At 41.5% G+C, this 13002-nt stretch overlaps 1 protein-coding gene and 2 non-coding genes across 3 annotated transcripts in view; 2 read left to right on the forward strand and 1 right to left on the reverse strand.

The window, feature by feature from the left end:
* The window catches only part of LOC115053002 (NLR family CARD domain-containing protein 3-like), a 237659-nt gene that overhangs the window by 116755 nt on the left and 107902 nt on the right, over positions 1-13002 (forward strand). The window lies entirely within an intron of this gene.
* trnag-gcc (transfer RNA glycine (anticodon GCC)) lies at positions 6839-6909 on the forward strand. Its single transcript has one exon. It is a non-coding gene; the product is annotated as a tRNA-Gly (tRNA).
* trnad-guc (transfer RNA aspartic acid (anticodon GUC)) lies at positions 12743-12814 on the reverse strand. Its single transcript has one exon. It is a non-coding gene; the product is annotated as a tRNA-Asp (tRNA).

Below are 13002 nucleotides of genomic sequence, written 5' to 3' on the forward strand. Positions count from 1 at the left end.
AAGAAAAACAAACCCATTGATTTTGAAGATCAGGAAGGTCCTTGATAACAGAAGGGCAGCCCAACAAAGATTGCACAGGTCTATTTGATATTGATAATTCAATATCTTTCCAGTTGGCTTCATACTCGGGGTCACACCAAAGAATCAAGGGTCTTAATTGTGCTGCTACATAGAAATCCCTCAGGCATGGTAGGGCCAACCCCCCCTCCTCCCTCGGCAACCGCAATGTATTATATCTTATTCGTGGTTTTTTCCCTTCCCATATGAATCTTGAAATTTGCTTGTCCCATACTTTAAACTGTGAGTCAGGAATTTTGACTGGTAGTGACTGGAATAAATATAACAAGCGAGGTAAGATATTCATTTTGATGGTCATTATTCGGCTGCCTAAGTCGAGAGGGAGTGAGCCCCACCTGTTAAAATCGTCACCTATCTTCTTGTTAACTACTACATAATTCTCATTGTAGAGGTGAATTGTGTCCTTTGTCAATATCACTCCCAAATATTTTATACTTGTAGCGTTCCATTTAAAATTGTACCTGTTAACAAGATCCTGCGGGGGGATGAAATTAAAAACCAGAGCTTGGGTTTTCTCTATATTGAGGGTATAACCTGAGAAAGTGCCATACATTGTTAAGAGATCCATGAGTAAGGGTACACTTAATGGTGGTGCTTTCAAAGCTACCAGGACATCGTCCGCGTACAAGCATATTTTATGTTCTGAACCTCCTATTGTGATGCCTTCAAGGGCTGTCTCTTGCCTTATGAGTTGGGCTAATGGTTCAATAAACAAGTTAAAGAGTCCTGGGCTAGCAGGACAGCCCTGACGACATCCTCGTTGTAAATGTATGGTCTTCGACATATGGCCATTAATCTTAATTCTAGCGGTTGGTAGCGTATATAGTGTTTTAATGGACTGTATAAATTTTTTACAGAAACCAAATTTCCCCATTACCTGGTAGAGGAACTCCCACCCCACCGAGTCGAACGCCTTTTCAGCATCGAGACTCACCAGGACAGCACTAATCCTTTCGTGTTTTATTTGTTCTATTATATGGAGAGACCTCCTTATGTTATCCTGGGTTCGTCTGTCACTAATAAAGCCGGTTTGGTCTTCATTTATTATTAATGGTAACACCTTCTCCATCCTTTTAGTCAATATGGAAGCATATAATTTGTAATCTTGATTCAGCACGCTGATTGGCCTGTATCCGCTGCATTTTTTCCTGTCTTTGCCTTCTTTTGGGATTACAGAGATAAAGGCTTCCCTCCAAGATGGAGGCAGAACTCCCTCTTTTAGGACATAATTAAAACACTCGCAAAGTAGAGGGGTTATTTGTTCCCTAAAAGACCTATACCACTCACCAGGAAACCCGTCGGTGCCCGGTGATTTCCCTGCTTTCAGGCCAGAGATTGCTTTATCAACTTCCTCAGTTGTTATTTCTTTTATGAGATCATCGTTGTGTAACTTCCCTATAGAAGGAAGATCTAGTTGATTTAAGAACCGTTCTACAATATCTGACTCTGGTCTGTCTGGCTGTGTGTACAGGCGTTCATAATATTTCTCAAATGCTTTTTGAATGCCATCCAGTGTGCGGGTTGTTTTATTAGAATTAGGATCTCTTATTTCGTGAATAGTATTTTCAGCTTGTTGTTTTCGCAGTCTCCACGCTAACAGTTTTGTTGCTTTCGAACCTGTCTCATAAAATTTTTGCCTCATAAACCGAAGCTTTTTCTCTAACTCTTCACTGTGAATTTTATCTATTTCCTGCTTAATTGGTCTAATTTGTTGCAGTAGAAGGGGATTTTTGTGTTTACTATGCAACTGCTCTAATTGTAGCAAATTATTTTGCAGATCAATTAGTCTTTGGGCTTTTGTCTTCTTCATAAAGGCAGTAATTGATATAATTTTACCTCTGAGGACAGCTTTTGCGGCGTCCCATAGTGTCACTGCATTTACCTGTCCGTTATTATTATTTTCCAGATATGTTTGTAATTCTCCTTTAATAGTTGTTTTAAATCCTGGGTCATTTAACAAGTTAGTGTTCAACCTCCACAGTGTATTTTTGCGTTTGCTGTCCACGTGCAGTTTTAAGTGCAAACTAGAATGGTCAGACAGGTCTCTTGTGCCCATCCTACATTCCTTTACTCTGTGTTTTTCAGAGTTGTACATAAAAAAGTAATCTATTCTGGAGTGTACATCGTGGCGTGCAGAATAAAAAGTGTATTGTCTATCTTGCTTATGGAAATCTCGCCATATATCTATCAAACCTAAATCCTGTAATCTTTTCTTTACCCATTTTTCTAAGTTATTTATTTTCCTTTTTTGGTTAGTTGTATCTAGTTTGGGGTTAATTATCATGTTTAAGTCCCCCGCACAAATAAGAACACCAAGAGTTTCACAGGAAATTAGATCAAAGATTTTCTTGAAAAGAACCTTATTGCTTCCAGGAGGGGCATATATGTTAAGTAGGGTCACCTCTTTGTGATCCAATTTACCCTTGACCAATATAAATCTTCCCTCCTTGTCCTTAATCTCTGATATAAATTCAAAGTTAACCGAGTTTGAGATCAAAATTGCAACCCCACGTTTGCGACCTCTTTTATAAGAGGAGTAAAATGTATTTCTGAATCCCATCTTTTTTAGCTTTTCATGTTCAGACGACTGTAAGTGTGTTTCTTGCCAGAATACGATTTGTGATTTCTCCTTCTTAGCCTTAGCTATCATCTTTGCCCTCTTAGTAGGGCTACTGAGACCATTTACATTGAGTGTGACAACATGAAATTCTCTTTCACCCATAATCTGCAATTGTAAAGCATCTCAGTTCCTGTGGTGATACCCTCTTAGACCTCAAAACATAATAACAATATAACACGACGGAACAGTATAAACAAACATAACTATAATACAAATAAAATGAGTGGGCTTCCAACTTGGAGGTTCAGGCTAATCCAACCTCTGGGGTGGGGATATGTTCCAGCCACTAGGTGGGGCCCCTGACTAGTTACAACTAGTAGTTCACTGGTGGCTTACTCTATATATGCCGGTATTTTATCAGACTAAGTTTATAACATTAGGGTCCGTTGCTATTACGTCCCGAAAATCAGAACTTAGTGAAGTAAATTCCAGCTGCAAGTGAGCAGCGCAAACGCTGTGATTCAAAGCTTACAAGTCTCCACAGGACCGAGCCTGTATATTACCAACCTGATCAGTCATTTATTTTAAGGCTTTAACTTGGTTTGCAGACAGAGAACAAAAACCAAAGACCGATGTGGGCCAAAGAGGGGATAAAGCAACCAGACTCTCTCTCTCTCAGTCGCCGGCGGGTGTAGTTTCCTCCTCTCCTGTGCGCCGCTGAAATCCCCTCAGTTTCTCGCGTACGCTTCGTTGGAATTTTGCCGGGTCTCTATGGCGGGGGCCTTTGACATTCTCCCACAGTGGCTGAAGGTTGTCCAGCGTCCTCTTAGTCGGGCGGGTGGGGGGCACTGCAACACCCCTGGCACGTAGATCGTCTGCTGCTTGCTCAGCGCTGTGATATGTGACAGGTCCATCTTTGAGGAATACGCGCATCCTTGTTAACGGAGTTTGAAACCGGATGCCCTTTTCTTTAAGTGTCTTCTTTATTATCGTGTATTCCTTTCGTTTTGACAACACTTCAGTTGCGTAGTCGTGGTCAAAGGACAGCCTTTTGCCCTCAAAAGTGATAGGCTTCTTCCAGGCGGCCCGAATAACTTTTTCCTTCGTTGTGAATTTAAGGAATTTTATGACAATGGATCTTGGAGTCGCGTTGTCCGGGGGCCTCGTGCCCAGGGCTCTGTGTGCCCGCTCGATGCCCAGATTCGTGTCGGGGGGGAAGTCCTCACCCAGTTCAGTCTTGATAAGTTTCTCCACAAAGTCAGCCACGGAGGTGCCCTCTGCTGTTTCTCTTACGCCGTACAGCCTGATGTTATTCCTGCGCGAGTGCCCTTCTAACTCCGTAACTTTAGCTTGTAGAGCGTGTTGTGTTTTCAGAAGGGAATTCACTGCATCTTTCGCGTCCGTACTCCATGTCTCCATATCCCCGATGCGTTGCTCGGCTTCCTCGAGTCTTTCGTTTGTGAGGGCGATTTTCCCTGTTGCCTCCTCCATTTCTTGATGTACGTCAGCTCTCAGTTCGTTCAGCTGTTTCTTAATATCTGCCTGGAAGCTAGTTTGAAAGTCAGTTAGTCGGTTTGCAATATCAGTTTTGATTTCCGTCATCAGTTCTCTTATGGTGGTCAATATTGCGGACTCTTCTCCTGACATTGGCTTCGTAGCTGATGCTTCCTCGCCGCCATCTTCTACGGTGTTTACGCTTTCAATGGTGTCGTCCTCTCGATCAAAATCGTCCTTCTTAGCTCTTCTTTGTGACTTACCACGGCCCTTTTCCTTCCCCCCTTCCATCTTCAGATATATTTAGGTCGATTTTAGTATCAAAAACTTTTGAATTGGGGGGGGTTTAGCTAACCGGCAGAGAGCAATTTTTTACACGACCATCCTCGAGCTCGCGCCACCGGAAGTCCAGTCAGCAGACTTGAGGTCTGTGAGTTTCCAGCTCAGTGTGTTCACACGGGTTAGGGTTAGGGTTAGGGTTAGGGTTAGGGTTAACATGAGCTGAGAGGAAGCAGCTGCTGCACATCTGGACTGAACAGGACTGAAGTCCCTGCAGGTCTTTATGCTGGATCTGCATCACTGACTGACAGCTGATGGACAGAGTCAGGAAACACTGATGTATCTGCTCTCTTCTTCTCTTCATAGCTGCTGGTGGTGAAGAGGAAGGTGTGTTGATGGAGGATCAGCTGCTTCCTGATGATCCAGATGTTGCAGCAGCAGCTTGTCCAGACTCTGGACCATGTTCCTGGGAGGTGGAGAGGAGAGCTTCATCCAGCAGAGACTGACAGAGGAATCAGAACTGGTCTGAGAACAGAGTCCAGTCCACCATGATCCCAGAGACTCCTCAAGTCCTCCTCTCCTCTCAGCCAGCTCCTCCAAACTCCACCTGGGGTTTAGGTTCAGCTTCTTCTGGACCCTTTGGGCTGCTTTGGGAACATTTATACAAGCATTTTCTTTGTTGGTATTAAACATTTTCTTGTGAAACATGTTACTGTCAGTGCTAAAATGCTAAAAGAGCAGAACTCAGAGGACACTGCAGCAGTTTACCTTCTGAAAGGACAATTTTTATTTTGTGTACTAAATGACCTTTGTAAGACAAAAATAATGTCTTGTTTAATCTGAGTGTCTCTGAGTGGGTGGTGATGTGGCCCAGGTGGGGGATTTTGTCTTGTTTATTTTTATATTTTTATGTGTAAGGCACTTTGTGCAACATTGTTATTCGTTTGAAAAGTGCTGTATAAATAAAGGTCAGATGATTGATTGATTTAATACAGTCCAATGATTTTTCTGGCAGTCGTGCAGGAGACTCTCAGCTCAGCTGAACTCAGACACTTCTGACTGTTGCCTTCCAACTTTAGTGCTCCGTGTCACAGACTGATCCATTTTCTGACGTTATAGTCCACACCAGGCTGCAGCCTCTCTGTGTGACACTTTGTTCATCATTATTTTCACACTTTAGTTCCTGCTTCTTTTCATTTAGGCTCCATGTAGGCTGTTCATGATGACTTTGTTTGTGTGTGGCTGTTTTCTTCTGAATGTGGGATCTCTGTCTGAATGAAAGTTTCACAATCACTGCCTCAGACTGCATTCAGAAGGAATTGTTGAAGTCATAGAAGCTGAAGAGTTGATGATCAGAGGCTGACAGCTAAAGGAAGCTAGAATGCACACTGCTCTCTGACAGAGTCGGCCTCCCTCCACATTTAGGAGGCTTTTTCACTTCTTACAACAGCTGACAAAGGGCTCATCTGGGATTTGAACCCCGGACCTGTCACACCCTGAGCCAGAATCATCCTGATTGTTCCTGGAATGGTTTGGTTAGTCAGAGTGTGTCTGTGTGTGTTCTTGTCTCTCTGAGTGGTTGGAAATGAAAATGGAGCTCGGTAGAAGCAGATGACTCTGAGGATGAATGAATGTTTCACTGACAACATCAACAACTGTTTACTCACCTCACAACGAGGCTGTGTGACGTCACTGGAGATCAAAGGCATTTCCTGTCCTTCATCGCTCTCCCACGCGACACCAACTCAAATGTCACACTCGCATAAGATTCAGCCGGAACGGCGCATGCGCACGAAGACGCCCACGCTTGTCTCAAGAGCAAACAAAGTGAAACACAAATCAGCTGTTATTAGACAAATAAGTGGCGTTAAATTGAACTAAAACTAAATCTATTGGTTTGTTCCTCCTTCTACTGATTAAAATGCTTATTTTCCTGCTTTTGCTCATTTTTGGAATCACAGACTGAGCGAAGTTGCGCACCTCGTCCACTGTGTGTGTGTGTGTGTGTGTGTGTGTGCTCTCTCTGCTGGTCTGAGTTCATTTAAATACATTGTTGGATCTGTCTGTCTGTATCATGTCAGAAACTCTGAAACACTCTGAACTTCTTTAAAATATGGTGGATTTACTGATATGAAAGAGTCCAGCAGTCCATGATGGATTATTATAGAAAGACATCAGCTTTAATGTAAATACACTGTTGTATATTAATACTGAAATTACAATAAAACTTAAGATGTTGCCAAATAAATTATACAAGTTGTGAGATGACGTCATGGATCCTGATTGAGGAGTGACACCTGTGTGAGGAAAAACAGAAAAAAGAAGACTCTCCCTGATCGGGTTAGTTGCCACGTTATAAAATGCAGGAAGTGTTGAAGGCTGCTGATGACTGGAGATTCATGACGTCATGGTGAAAGTCGTTAATAAGCATTGGTGGTTCAGTGGTAGAATTCTCGCCTGCCACGCGGGAGGCCCGGGTTCGATTCCCGGCCAATGCACAGTAACTTTTTGCCAACATCCAGATGTTAGAAACACAGTGCTGCTTGGAAAATACCCAGATAGACTCCAACACACTGTGACTTTGTGAAACAACCAGTGGAGCCCCCTGGTGGTCAGTAGAAGTGCAGCCCCTCTGAGCTGGTGGCAGACCAAGGCTTCAATCTGCACACATCTTCCACATGTGATGGCACACACACTGTGTATTGTGGCAACATCCGTCCCCTCAGAGAGAATCTGCTCTTTAACCCTCCTGTCGTTTTCACCCCCCGCCCCTTACTTTAGTGTTCCTGCTCTGTTTGTGTCGGTTTGTGTGGCGGGAAAACTTTGCGGAGTGTAAGTTTATGGCAGCATGGAGTAAATGATGTTTTGGCCGTTTTGTGGAATCAACTTGAGCCAATTTACGCGGTTGTGTTTTCCGTGCGGACGATCTGTAGAATGTTTAACGTTGATGAACGGACCAGACGGAAGGAGCACGCGCACAGGAGACATCTAATAAACAGCCGGAAAATGCTAAACAAGCTAAATGTAGCATCGCGCTAACTAGCTGAAGCTGCTGTCAGACATGCAGTGAATTAAAGTGCACCGTTTCATGGAGGACAGAAAGTCAAAATCAAAAGAACTGTGGGCAGGAAAAGGAAACAGGTCCAGGTACGTGTGTGGATATATCTGTAAAATATGGAAGTACATATATGTGTGTGTGTGTGAAATGAATGATATCTTTTTGTTATTTTAGCAGATAAACATGGATTGATGGCGCCACATGGAGCTGATTTAAAAGCTCAGAGAGGGAAAACACTCCCATTATATACAGATCCGGAGGTAGCAGCACCTGATCTACTGAAGCATGATGTGAAGTTTACACGGTGCAAACATCAGCCTGCGGACTCTTAAAAGGATGATTCCTCTCCAAACGCCATCAGGTTGGAACTTCGTGGACCTGGACAACTGTTTGGCTATCGGACGATGTGGCAGGTACTCAGACAAAAGTCCAATCTTCGAGTGAAGAGAGATGATGTGATGAATGAGAGAGCACGCAGAAGGTTTCTAAGAAGAAGCTGCTACTCAATGGGAGCGAACTGTATGTGGCATGCAGATGGTTCTGATAAACTGGCTCTCTCAGGACGCATGGATGGATTTTTTCACCTAAAGTGCTGTGGCTCCAATGTGGACCGACAAATAACAAGAAGCCAACAGTGATCGCTGAGAATCTCCTCTCATGAGACTGAGGACTGATTGTGGCACGGAGAATGGCATTATGGCTGCCATTCAGTCTCCCCTACGCCTCCATCATGATGACTGCTGCTCTGGGCCGTCCAGCCACATGTATGGCTCATCCACGAATAAGCAGCGTGTTGAATCCTGGTGGGCCATATTTAGAAGGGGAAGGTAAGTGGCCTTCATGAAGTCATTTTATTATGACTGACCTTTGATTAGATTTTTATCTTTATGTTCTATTGCAGATTAACTCCTCTAAACATATATAATAATTGAGGCTGGGACTTTAACGCGTTCATTTCAATTCATTCATTACAAAACCTTTAATTAATTAGATTTTTTTTAATGGAGTCCCACTTCTACTAATAATATATATTTTCTTCCGATTCTATCCATTTCTACAGGTCTCAGTTCTGGATGGAGTTGTTTGCTGGATACTTCAATGGGAGCCATGAGCATCAGTGCCTTCTGAGATGTTGCTATGGTGATGTTGGATGAGTGTGTGAGACTGTGGAACAGTCACAGGATTCACACTTCCAGAACAGCGTCATGTCCAATGAACTGTACTGCTGACCACACAGGTAACATTGGTGATGGATTGATATTTCCATGTTTGTTTTATTATTTTATTCCTTAAATATAAATAAATAATATAAATGCTATTTATTGTATCTAACAGATTTGGCTCCACAGACTGGATTTGAGATTGAACCAGCTGATTTGGATGCTGTTCCAGAGGCGAGCCTGTCAATAGCTCCATGTGGGGACTCAAACATGCAGGAGGACTTTGACTTTGTTATGGAGCACAAACAACTACAGAAGCCAGAGAACTGGGAGTCTGCAACAGAACTGTACATGAAGCTGAAAGAAACTGCTCAGCTGTGAGTCAGTGACAAAGGGAATTTTCCCTTCCTGCATTATCAAGTGCTTGTTCATTGAGGTTTCTGTCGTCTTTTTTTTTTTTTTATATATATACACGTCAAGCCATGAGATGACTGTGCTGTGGTTTGGTACTCAACAAATAGCACTGAATTGAATCAAATATTGCCATGACTGAAAAACATTCAATTTCTCTGTTTTAAAATAGTTTGGTCACAAGTTTTTTTTCAACCTATCACAGATACAATCACAAGGCAAAATCTAGATTTTTTTCAATTTTTTTATTTTGTTGTTTGTAAACATAACATTTGCATTGTTTCATTTCTTCAGATGAACAGGTACCAGAATCATTTGGAAACATCACAAGGAAAAGTGAATGACAAACTATGAAATCTGATTTGGAGTGGTGGAACACTGCAGTCTGTCTGAACACCAAGTGTCCCAGTTTCATTTTCCCTGAGTTTGAAATCAATTGCTAAAAATAGTGTAATTAAGTAATTAGTATTATATTTTTGTAAGTATGGAAAACAGAACTTCTTGAAATAATTTGTTTTGTGTAAAACTTAACGGTTAAAATCTTAACTGTGAGAAAAGAAACATGCTCATCTCTTTACATTATAAAAACACATTTAACAACAAAGAACAAACCACCTTTTTGGAGTCTGGTCTCGAGGGGTGATCCAGTCACACAGTTATAAGTTACAGTTACAAGTTACAGTGTGTGAATCAAGGAGTGCTAATTTCAATGTGTTTGAACATGTATTGGGAACTGGGAATGGAGAGTCATCCAGGAACTCTATTCTTGGCGATGGTTCCAATCCGGACGGGGGAGGTGAAGTCAGCCCAGCTGCAAACATCAAAACATCCTCCAGAGACACAGCAGCCTGACCTTCTGCAAAGAAAAGCCTTCAGTTACATCTTGGCAATGCATTTTCTCAACAAATTATAAAAAAAATGTGATTTACAAACCTTCACAATCAAAGACACAGTCCACCCAGTCGCACAAAGTTTGACTTTCTTTAAGTCTCCTGTTACTTCCTGATGGACTGAGGTCAGGTTTGAAGAGTCTCGAGTTCCAGACCAGTGAGTGGCTTTTCAGAGTGGCACAGGACAGGGGCCAGTAAAGTAGGCTGTTGCTGCAGTGCAGTCAGAAACTGAAGAGCTGAAAGACCATCTTTGAATCTAAAAAGTCACCACAAACATTGTTTCACATTTAAATGACCTAAAGAAACTTCAATGTTTTCTAAAATGACTATCCACCCAAACATATAGAAATGAGTAAAAATGGTTGTGTTGAACATTACTGATTTAAAGAAGAACTCTGTGTCTTCCTTTGCACTTGGCAGGGTAAATGTTTTTGAAAAATAGTTCAAGCAACAAAGTGTATGTCATGTGATATATAAAGTTAATGATCATTAACCATTAGTGTTGTTTACATCTAACCCTGTTCATACCATTTGCATTGTACACCAAGAACTGATGTCCTTCTGGTCCATCAGAAATGAGCCGGTCTTTCAGATGTTTCATCAGTAGAGTTAAAGACTCTCGTCTCGGCCCACCTGTGTCAATTCCTTCTTCCAAAACAGCATCATCTGTGAATTTTACCAGCATGTCACAGGTTTCAGAATATGTTGAACATCTTACAAATGCAAATATCTTTCCCATGTTATCAATAAATATTAAAATTAAATAAATCACTGTTGTTTTTTTTTTTTACTTACCCAGAGCAAGTACTCCTGACTGGATTTGTTTCAGGTGGATCCAGATCCTCAGTGTCAGATATTACTGTCTGAAAAACAAATGAAAATGTCTGAAACAACACACTGAAAGCAAAGAACATCAGGCTGCCATAATCTGCCTTAATACCTGTCCAGGCTGAGCTGTGGATGAATCTCTGAAACATGATAAAATTGATAAACTGATGAACTTTATGATACAGAGTATAACAGAGCTTTGAGTAACATTTACAGGTAGAGAGGAACCATAAGATTTATAAATAAGAGATGATTTTGTGATAAATGATATCACACGTAAGGTATTTTCTACCACATGTTCATCACAATCACATCAACAACTTAAAGACAAATTACTGCTTTTGTAAAAACTAATACCTACCCTTTATCTTCAGGTTTGCGTTTGGGAGAACAGTGTTTTTTGGTTCAAAAACCTGAGAAGAAAAGCACACAATTGTCAGCAACTTTAAACAGCTTCCATTATTGTTCCCTCACCACATACAGTATATATCAATGGTGAAAGGTTATCAGGGTGTCTGATTGGAATAGTAAATGCCAAATAATCAAGACTTGATTCTTAGACTTTATGCTTGAAACCAAATGCATATTCTATCAATAAATAAATAAAAAAACTGAAAGTACAAAATGTAAAAATGAACGTACCACAGTGTCAGCTGCATTGAATTCAGCTGTGCTCCTCGATGTGATGACAATTTCAGAATCAGAGTCTGATGTATCAACCTCTGTAGTAAAAACAAACAACACATTATTAATTATGCTACATCAGAGTAAATAAATATGTAAAAATATTGAATGAAGAGATCCACAAACCTCCTCTAAAGTGTGTTTCTAGGCAAATGAAAAAAGTGCCTTTCCTATTTCCTTTTTATATTCTGCCAGTTTGAATGGGCTTTCTGACCCAGGCACATGGAGCACCTCTGAACAGTCTGGATACAAAAGAAGGTCTGCTCCTTCATCCATCTTCTTGTTAAAGGTTCTCATTTCTTGGACAGCTTGCTTCAGTAGATCAGGTGCTGCTACCTCCGGATCTGTATATAATGGGAGTGTTTTCCCTCTCTGAGCTTTTAAATCAGCTCCATGTGGCGCCATCAATCCATGTTTATCTGCTAAAATAACAAAAAGATATCATTCATTTCACACACACACACACACACACACACACACACACACACACACACACACACACACACACACACACACACACACACACACACACTTCCATATTTTACAGATATATCCACACACGTACTTGGACCTGTTTCCTTTCGGCTTCAGCTAGTTAGCGCGATGCTACACTTAGCTTGTTTAGCATTTTCCGGCTGTTTATTAGATGTCTCCTGTGCGCGTGCTCCTTCCGTCTGGTCCGTTCATCAACGTTAAACATTCTACAGATCGTCCGCACGGAAAACACAACCGCGTAAATTGGCTCAAGTTGTTTCCACAAAACGGCCAAAACATCATTTACTCCATGCTGCCATAAACTTTCACTCCGCAAAGTTTTCCCGCCACACAAACCGATACAAACTTTTTGAGCTCACAGTCAATCTTCTTCTGGATCACTTCCGGCATTTGGTACATTCCCCTTCCGGAAGATTCTGTCGTTTGGAAATTTGTTTCGGGATTTGTAAAAGTGTTCTGCCACTTTTAAATTTGTTTCGCAAGTTGTACATTTTTTTCCGTGGTAACACTGTTTTTCTTGTGTAATTTGGCTTAATAAAATGTAAAAATGTTTCCCCAACATGTAAATTTGTTTCACGCTTTGTAAAAGTGTTTCGCACTTTGTAATATTGTTTTGCACTTACCGAGTTGATCTAACTAACTCAGATCTGCTGTTCTGTCTTTACAAGAGACAGGAAGTTGGACTTTCTAAAGCAAAGAGAATCCGGTTGGTTTTCAAAATAAAATTGCTGTCTGCGAGCAGGACGCCGCTGACCAGAGAGAGTTAACTTCTGTCACTGAGCTGTTAAAGAAAAACACACGTGTTCTCCCCGTCGGGGAATCGAACCCCGGTCTTCCGCGTGACAGGCGGAGATACTGTCCACTATACTAACGAGGAGCTGGAAAGAACGATATCACGTGGTGTAACTTCACTTCCTCCGTGGAAAAACAGAGAGAATAAAGTTATTTCCTCCCAGTTTCTATCCAGAATCATCATCAGCACAGCTTCTGTCAGGAACATCTGTTTGTTGCTGACAACATCTGGATTACAGATAACACATCAGACTGATATTATCTGTCTCATGG

The sequence above is a fragment of the Echeneis naucrates genome, chromosome 2 (assembly GCF_900963305.1).
Source record: "Echeneis naucrates chromosome 2, fEcheNa1.1, whole genome shotgun sequence".
Lineage (NCBI taxonomy): Eukaryota > Metazoa > Chordata > Actinopteri > Carangiformes > Echeneidae > Echeneis > Echeneis naucrates.